Genomic DNA, 9,385 nt, shown 5'->3' with positions numbered 1-9,385 from the left:
TAAGACAATTTTTTATCCCTCAAGATATAATACAACGTAGAATTAAGCAAACATGTAGTTTACTATTGATTGACGAAATAAATAAATAAATAAATAAATAGATGAGGGAACGCTCATCGAAGCCCTTTTTGAGGACTGCTGGAGTAGTGTCAAAGCTTTGCCGAGTTGGTTAATTACGACGAGTGCTGAAAAAAATCGACTTCTGCAACGAATTGCGTACAACATTTTTTGCAATATCGTAGATTACCACTTGAGGGTATCCGAAATCATAACGGAATGCATTTAAAAATTGTTGTGTAACTATTCAAAACAGTTGAGAAAGCGTTGCGTAATAAATGATTACATCACTGGTTTCAGTTGCGTAATGACTATTACCGCACTGCATACTTCAGTGCAGGAAAGTAGGCCGTTTCATGACAGATTGGCGGGATGGAAAACCGCCTATTACGATGAGAAATTGCAAAAAAAAACATGTTGTATTTCCCATTAGAGTTAGGTAATTATCCATTGCACAATGCTTTTAAGAAATTGCATTTCATTTAACTTTTAGGTTATTTGCACTTAAATTGTTGCATAACAAGATTTTTACAGCACTCGTCTTCAATTCAAACACAAATTGAGAATCGCTGAGCCCAGGACAACTTTGATGTATGCGAGCGAGAGAGAGAGAAGCCAATCGCTCATTTAACACTGGGGGGATGGCTACCTATTACGAAAACGATGCGAGGTGAGATACAGGAAAGTCGCTTTCATGGAAAGTGAAAATTTCGGGTGATAATTTTCCGCACAAGCCAAACGATCGCATTCGAGTGCACAAGTGTGGTATCTGGTCCTGCGTTTCGTCGGCTTCGGGCGGGTGTTTGTCGGTTGGCTCCACATTCGAATTCGGTTTCGCAGCGGGTGGTGATATATCGAACTATTGGTGATTAATGAGACGAATTCAGATTTTTATGAGATTTTTTTTTATTTTGATTAACTGGGATTGCCAATGGTGGCTTGAAGAAAAAATGTTCGATCTGGATTCTGACTTGCGGTGTGCACTAAAGGATACAGGTGTCGGTGGATATCTGGAGGAGAAAAAGGAAGAGTTTGGTCTAATAATAATCAGATTCTATATGTGTGTGCACATGGTTCCCAATCGAGGGATGAACTGAAGCAACCAGACGAAACCGAAGTGAGCGTCGATTGTGGTAAACGAAGCAGGCCATTCCTGGTCAGGAGTCTAGTGAAGAACAGTGTTTCCATCTTCCAAGTTACATTTCAATGCTTTTCAGTTCGCTCTCAGTTATCAGAGTGGTAACAAAGGAGAAGGATGCGATTAGTATTCCGTGCCGCGAATTCGTCGGTGTAAAAAAGGGGGGAGCGTATTCTCCTCTCTCGGCTGTTTGTGGGGAAAGTGCTGTTATCGATTTGGTTGGTTTCCCAGTGCCACAAAGAGCAGATTTTTATGATTACTCTTCAGGATTAATTCATATTCGCGTTGGAATAGTACAGCTAAAAATATGATCAACACCGTGTGAAAAAAATCAGTCAACTTCGGTAATCTGTGACGTAAATCGGCAAAACGGTGCTGTCGTCAGTGAACGACATCATGGTGAAGAGAATGGATTAATTGCAGTGGAGCAGTGGAGAGAAAGGTCATCTTATGCTGTGCAGTGATTTGGAAGGAAAAACTTACATCGAAGTGTATGTGTGATTCAAATCTAAATATTTTTCCGCACCACAACAAGTTATTGCTATGGCTTACTTAGATTAGTTCTAGTGAACGCATTGATAGTGCTATGTAGTACCGAAACGCATCAAGTTGGATCGAAGCAGGCGACAGTACATGTATCGCATCCTAGAAAGAAAACGAACAAGCAACACAAGAAAGAAAACAAAACTGATCAACCTTAACCTATCAGAAGCTAGCACACTATCGTATACATGCACACACCCGCCGATTCACCCGTCGTCATACGATACGCGATCTATATTTCACACTTATTTATTTCCCATTAAATTTAAACTCTATTACATCCTCTGTTGCTGTTGCTGCTGCACGGCCTGCTATGTATGTCCCCTGGTCACGGTGTACTTCCTTTCCACAAAAACAATACTAGAATTGATACACTCATGAAAACAACATATCTGATCCACTGATTACGTAATTTACAAATTACGTGTTTCACTTAATATAGTATTCTTATAAAATTATTAGATCTATTTTTTTCATTTTTTTTTAAATTGCAATGCAAAAATGGGAAATTGAGTTTACATGTGATGTGTGTTTAAGGCGCGTATATAGGACATCAACTAAACGTGACATTGAACAATGATTGGTTTCTGCTAGAGACTTTAATGCCTACTACGTTTACTACTTATGTAAACTTGGATGAATGTGCATTTTAGTTTTATAAGGAAATTATAAGGCTATCGCACCCTTCTCTTTCCAGCAACAAGATCAAATGGGATTTTTTGTTTGTTGTTTTCATACGGAAACGGTTTCCGTATGAAAACAATCCATATGCGTGCGTGTGCAGGAAAGAGAAAGGTGATTAAACGTCAGATTGTCTTATGGCGCATTCACCCCATCACAAGACTATTGCCCCAATTGTTAGTTCTCATAATAGTGGAAACACGAAAAAATGTGTATAAAAGCATTAAATCGCACTTATGGTTTTCAGAGATCGATTAGACATGAATTCCTTAAAGAATTTTTTTCAGAAGGTGTTTGATAAAAGTCTTGAATTTATATGAAAATTTTCAATAAATGTTTTGAATTTATGTTATTTTTTCCTTACTCCTTCCATTTCTTCTGAGATTTTGTCTTGGGTAACTCTATGATTTCCTCCTAGAATCCCTAGAAAAATAAATCATAAACAAAGGACATAACTTCTGCAAAGTCCAGAAAGAAGTGTTTCAAAGCTTACTTCAGAAATTTTACCTATTTTGCCTATGGAGTTCTTTCAGATCAATTTCTTCAGAAATATTAACAAGACTTTTGAAAGGAATTCTCCATAAGCTTAAGGTGAAAATTACGCTATATAATAAAGCTAATATCAATGTTACAGTAGTTCCTTTGAGGATAACTCTTGGCTTTGTCAAAGCATTTTGGAAGGAAAATTTTTATAGACATTCTAGAAACATGGGAAATCACATTTAAAATTCATTTGAAGTTTTTTAAAGTATTCCTAATATATAATTTTTGAAGGATTTAGCATTTCTCCAGGTAAGTATTTCCCAAGAAATTGCATCAGAGCTTACTAGAACTATTTTTACAAGTGTGTATTCCTTCTTGAATTACTTAAAGATTGACCACATACATATGTAGATGCTGTCTGGAGTTAGCCTATTATATTCTTGGTATTTATCAAGTACTTTTCCCAGAAACTCTTTCTGGTGTTCTCTCCAGGAAATTGTTAAATTCCTTGAATATTTTTTTCAATTGTACCTCTTTGAATTCTTCCAGGACAAATCTTTCTTAACTAATTATATCTAAGAATTCCTTCAAAGGAATTTTAAGAAATTCATCAAGAAATTATTTCAAGGATTTCAAGAATTCATTCTGGATTTAATTTTTTTTTGGCTGCGTTTTGAATTTTGTGTCACGTTCACCTCGCTCTGCAGTTTTTCCGATTCGGCATGTGAAAATTAGATTTGGCGGATGGTACTATGCCACGTGCAAATGTTCTGTGGAAAATTGTTTTATAAAGTGATAAAAGTGTTTTTTGGGAGATAATTTGCTTGCATTTTGCTCGAAAGTGCTCTGTGATATTTTCAGCAATTTAATTCGTTTCGCGCGATTCGTTTTTTCTAATCTCCTGTGTGTGTTAAGCGTGTTGGTTGAAAAATGGAATGTGAAAAGCGACTGATTGGAGAGGAGTTTCGAAAGGAATTTGGTGAGTTATTTCTGATCAGCAGCGCATGATCACAATGCGTAAATATTAACCATTTGTCGGCCAGAACGTCTACCAATCGTATCCTATGGCACTACCCTTTCCATCAACATTTTACAACATCCCGTAACACATATGAGAGGTCGTTTTTTGGGGAAAGAATCTAGTGACTCGTTTAGAAATTCCTTTAATTGCTCCAGTGATTTTTCTGTTGTATTTTTAAGGCCGGTTTGCTATTGACAAGAAAAGGAATCGCCTATCTCAATGCGTGGAAAATTTCTCCCAAGAAATGGTCAAGAAAATCACTTTTTTCTGATCGCAGTACGCAGTTGAGAAGAAATGTCACTTCAAAGGGGGCTCTCTGTAGGAAATTTCTTGACCCTTTCAGTCAAGGAATTTCTTTACTTTTTTTGAGCGAAACAGCATACTTAGCTTTAAGGATGAATACTGTAACCAGTAGATCTAAAAACAGTAGGAATAAATTCAAAGAAGGATATTTCATCTTGGATTTCATTAAATGTTATTCCAAAAATAATTGTAAGCAATTTAGAAGTTATTCTTTAAAGATTCTTAAAGCAACACCTGTGAAAATTTTGGGTGAAATTTCAAGTAGAATTCTATGAAAGATTTTTGGTGAATTTCTAGAAGTATGATTGGAGGATTTAGGGCTTTTTTAAAATTTGGCCTTGGACAAAATAGTGAATAAAGAGTTCGGACCGACTATTGGAAAGTTCAGCGCCCACCGCCTGGCTAACGAAAACGGCCTACGACTAATTGATTTCGCCGCCTCCAAGAATATGGCCATTTCCAGCGCCTACTTCCAGCACAGCCCTCCATGCCGATACACGTGGAGATCACCACAGCAGACAGAATCATCGACCACGTTCTGATTGATGGACGGCACTTCTTCGATATTATCGACGTCACGACCTTTCGTGGCGCTAATATCGACTCCGACCACTATATGGGGATGGTTAAGGGGGCAGGATCCGTCATTGATTTCGGAATTTAAAAAACATTTCTGTTGTTCAAAATCAAGAAATTTTACAGGAAAATGTGTTCACTGTATTCCTTTCTCCAACTGTAACACAGTGAACAGTGAAATTTCAGTTCTGAACAAAAAAAAACTGCTTTTGAAGTTACGATGATTACGATAACGGAGCGTTGAACGTTAAGGTGAAGATAAATCGAAGCCAAACTTCAAATTTTCAAGAGCACGAATCTGGAGAACCGAACACCCGTTTGAGCTGAAAACTTAATCGATTGGTCACTACCAGCTAGTGACCAATCGATTAAGTTTTCAGTTTAAACGGATGTTTGGTTCTCCAGATTTGTGCCCTAGAAAATTTGAGAATTGGCTTCGATTTATCTTCACCTTAAACTGTGCCTAAAACTCTCCGTCGTTAACAACGTACGGTACCGACGGCCGCCCCGGTATGACCTAGAGCTGCTTAAGCAACCGAATGTCGCAGCCCTCGAGGCTGCATTACCGGAAGAGGGTAAGCTGGATGAAGCCCCTCTTGAAGACTGTTGGATAATAGTGAAAGCAGCCGAGAGCATCGTTGGGTACGTTGGACGGAGTCTACGGAACGATTGGTTTGACGAAGCATGTAGGCAGGTTGTGGAGGAGAAGAATGCAGCCCGGCGGTCATGCTGCAGCAAGGGACCAGGCAGAACCTGGAACATTATAGACGGTAACGGCAACAGCAGACCGGCCTCTTTCGGGAGAAAAAACGCCGCCATGAGGAGACGGGGTACGAGGAAATGGAACAGCTGTGCTGGTCTCAAGAAACACGTGAGTTCTATCAGAAGCTCAACGCATCTTGCAACGGCTTCGTGCCGCGAGCCGAGATGTGCAGGGATAAGGATGGGAGCATCTTGACGGACGAGCGTGAGGTGATCGAAAGGTGGAAGCAGTCCTTCGACGAACACTTCCGCCAGTACTGCGGACGATGGAAACCAACCAGCCAAGAACAACAAAGCTGCTGGTAAGGATGCTATCGGAGCTGAACTCATAAAGAGGCTGGTCATTGGCTGATAGGCCAATGGGGAACAGAACAGCTATCGGAGTAGTGGAATGAAGGGGTAATATGCCCCCCCGAGTAACACATATGTTATAATTGTGTACTATCAACTTATATATGACTAGTTTTGGTCATATATCAGTTGATAATACACCATTATAACATATGTGTTGCTGGGGCCATCTACAAGTAAGGCGACAAGTTAGATTGTGAGAACATTCGAGCGATCACCATCGTAAACGCGGCCTACAATGAATTATCCCAGATCATGTTCCGTCGTCTGTCACCTGTAGAAAACGAGTTTATGGGAAGTTATCTTTACTTTACGGCAATTCCTCTAAAAATGTCGAGAATACCAGGTTCCAACGCATCACCTTTTCATTGATTTCATACGATAGTATCAACATAAGATAGTATCGACCGCGTAGAGCTATGGAATATCATGGACGAGAACAGCTTTCCAGGGAAGCTCATGTGACTGATAAGAGCAACGATGGAATGTATGCAGCGCGACAGGGCTCGCCTAGGAAGGTCGACGATTTCGTCTACCTTGGATCCTTGCTGTCGGCTGACAATAACGTTAGCTGTAAAATACGCAGGTGCATCATCAGTGGAAGTTGGGCCTACTATGGCCTCCACGAGAAGCTGCGGTCAAAATAGATTCACACCCGCACCAAATGTACCCATGTACAAAACGCTCATAAGACCGGTAGTCCTCTACGGTAGGGCTGTGCACTATGAAGATTTATCGGTATCGGCGATATCATATTGGGTCAATATCGGTATCGGCGATATATCGGATTTGACATTATCGATATCGAACCGATTTTCGATAATTTTCAAAAGAGATGTTTAAGGTGAAACCGACAATATCGGCTTTGTTTGACACCAACTGTTGCTTTATTTATTTCATAGTGATATTTTTTTTTTAGGAATTTCAATATTTATTGAACAATTTTCAATTGTAGTATAAACAAAAAATGTTGTTCTGATTTATCGGAACTGTTATCGGATCGATAATGGCTTTATCGATATCGGAAAATATCGTGCCGACAGATATCGGATATCGATATTATCGATAATATCGATATTATCGATAATATCGATATTTGCACAGCCCTACTCTACGGGCATGAAACTTGGATGATGCTCGAGGAGAACTTGCAAGCACTTGGAGTCTTCGAACGTCGGGTGCTTAGAACGATCTTTGGCGATGTGCAGGAAAACGGTGTGTGGTGGCGAAGGATGAACCCAGTATCCAGAAGGTGGCCAAAGCTGGAAGGATACGATGGGCAGGGCATGTTGCAAGAATGCCGGACAGCAACCCTGCAAAGATGGTGTTCGCTTCGGATCCGGTTGGTGCAATAAGGCGTGGAGCGCAGCGAGTTAGGTGGGCGGTTCAAGTGCGATTTGGTGAGCGTGGGGCAGAACCGTGGCGTGAAATTGTTGATTCAGTGTTATCTGTTTAGATGTTACATAAATAAATAAAATGACTATTTTATGAAATAAGGATGATATTCCAGAGAAAGTTCAAAAGATTTTTGGAATAGTAAGTAGTGGAATTATTAAAAAAAATTGCAATTGTTGGAAAATTTCTGATGAGTTTCATAAAGTATTTTGAAGGGCAAACTTGCGAAATCCCTCGAAAAACTTATAAGATAATTCCTTGTGCTTTTGAAAGCAAAACCTTAGAGGATTTTGATCCTGGAAGAGTCTACATATCTCTACAAAAATCGTGAAGAATTTCCGACGATTTTTTGGTTTGTTTGCAATAATCTTTCAAAGAGCTCTCAGTACGATGCCTACAGTAATTCTAGAGTTATTATTAAAAGAAAAACTGTACGAATATCTTCTGGAAATTTTGTTAAGTTCATTGTATTCAAGTAAACCTCCAGTTACTTAGGCGAGATTTTGGTTGATTTAGTCACTACTTACACTCCTGTGCATAAGATTGGGTTCAGCCCCTAAAAAACATGCAAAAGTGTTCAATCCATACCTTTGCGATTACACGTCCAATTGAAACTCTCTAAGCCGCATTCGAAAGGCAAAGAGTTATTCTTACTTCGTAGGTATTTTTCCAAAAACATTTTCTTAATTTTATATACAACATTTTTACTTAAAATTGTGACATTTTTCAAAAATCATTTGTAATTTCCTCATCATTGGATCGACCAAAATTTTAAAACAAGGTGTCAATATCAATATCAAACCAATCATGTACGCGCCATTATTTGCGTTTGAAAACGCTATGAATTATTGAAATCGGTTGAAAAATGGCTGAGATATTGACAAAAATTATTTGCGTGTGTTTCAGGTGAACCCAAACTTTTGCACGATGACTTGAATGACTGTTTCAATAATTTTGAATAGTTCTCAGATTTTTCCGCGAAAATTTCGTGAGTGCTCTTCAAAGAATATAAGATTACGATTCTAATGACACCTTGTTTTAAAATTTTGACCGATCCAATGCTGAGGAAATTACAAATGTTTTTCCAGTGTGTTTTTTTGAATTATGTCACAACTTAAAATTAAAGTTTAAAGTTAAAATTTAGTATACAAAATTAAAAATATGTTTTTGGAAAAATACCTACGAAGTAAGAATAACTCTTTGCCTTATGAATGCGGCTAAGATAGTTTCAATTAGACGCGTAATCCCAGAGATATGGACAGAACACTTTTGTATGTTTTTGAGGGGCTGAACCCAAACTTTTGCACGGGAGTGTAAATCTGGAGGCTTCCAATAATCCGTCCAAAACCGTTAACTGAATCCACTCTTTAGCCGAGAAACTTAATTCAGTTGCATATTAGACATACTTACATTGCCCTCTGTAACAGAATGAGCAGGGTCAAAATGCGTTTCTCTCAAAAAGAACGTATTAAGTGTCTAAAATTGTTATTGTATTTAAGATCGTTTCGACCCCTCCCATGATGGAAATCTTAGCTACCTACATCCTCACATTTATTTACACATTATAACTCATGAAGAGCTGTATATTTTGGTGCAGCATATGGGTACTATGCAACTGTGAAGAAAAGTAATGGCCTGATTCGATGCGTGGGAAATTACTTTTCCGGATGGGTCTCTTTGATCGCAATACGTAGTTGAGAAGAAAATGTTATTTTCAACGGAGCACACGGTTGAAAGTTTTATGATCCGATAAACCAATTTCTCGAGTTTTCTTGAACGAAACAGTATATTGATGTTTGCGTTAGATTTTTCACTAAGTTAGACTTTTCTCGTTATCAACGGCCAGAAGGCACACCGTGTTAGTCTGAATGATACGATGAGCCGTTACAGCAACTAGCAGCAGCAATGCATCAATATCGGGTGGTGCTTCAACGAGTGCTTCGATTGATTTGAACTTGAACGAGTAGACCACCGCGCTGTCTCCACCATCTGTTTCTATTCTGTCGTTGCCGTTGTCATTTCGATCCGCGGTTACCGCCGTTGACGTCGTCGATTACAACAACTACGGTTGATTA

At 38.9% G+C, this 9,385-nt stretch overlaps 1 protein-coding gene across 1 annotated transcript in view; it reads left to right on the top strand.

Moving 5' to 3' along the window:
* The first annotated feature begins 791 nt into the window (after positions 1–791).
* LOC5571510 (cAMP-specific 3',5'-cyclic phosphodiesterase) overlaps positions 792–9,385 on the top strand; it is a 360,385-nt gene continuing 351,791 nt past the window's right edge. The window contains exon 1 of the mRNA XM_021848411.1: positions 792–1,686. The gene's annotated coding sequence lies outside the window, so the exon portion shown is untranslated. The remainder of the gene's footprint in view (positions 1,687–9,385) is intronic.

This window comes from Aedes aegypti, chromosome 1, assembly GCF_002204515.2.
Source record: "Aedes aegypti strain LVP_AGWG chromosome 1, AaegL5.0 Primary Assembly, whole genome shotgun sequence".
Lineage (NCBI taxonomy): Eukaryota > Metazoa > Arthropoda > Insecta > Diptera > Culicidae > Aedes > Aedes aegypti.
The sequence above is the reverse complement of the archived record's forward strand: the minus strand, read 5'-3'. Positions and strand labels throughout refer to the sequence as shown.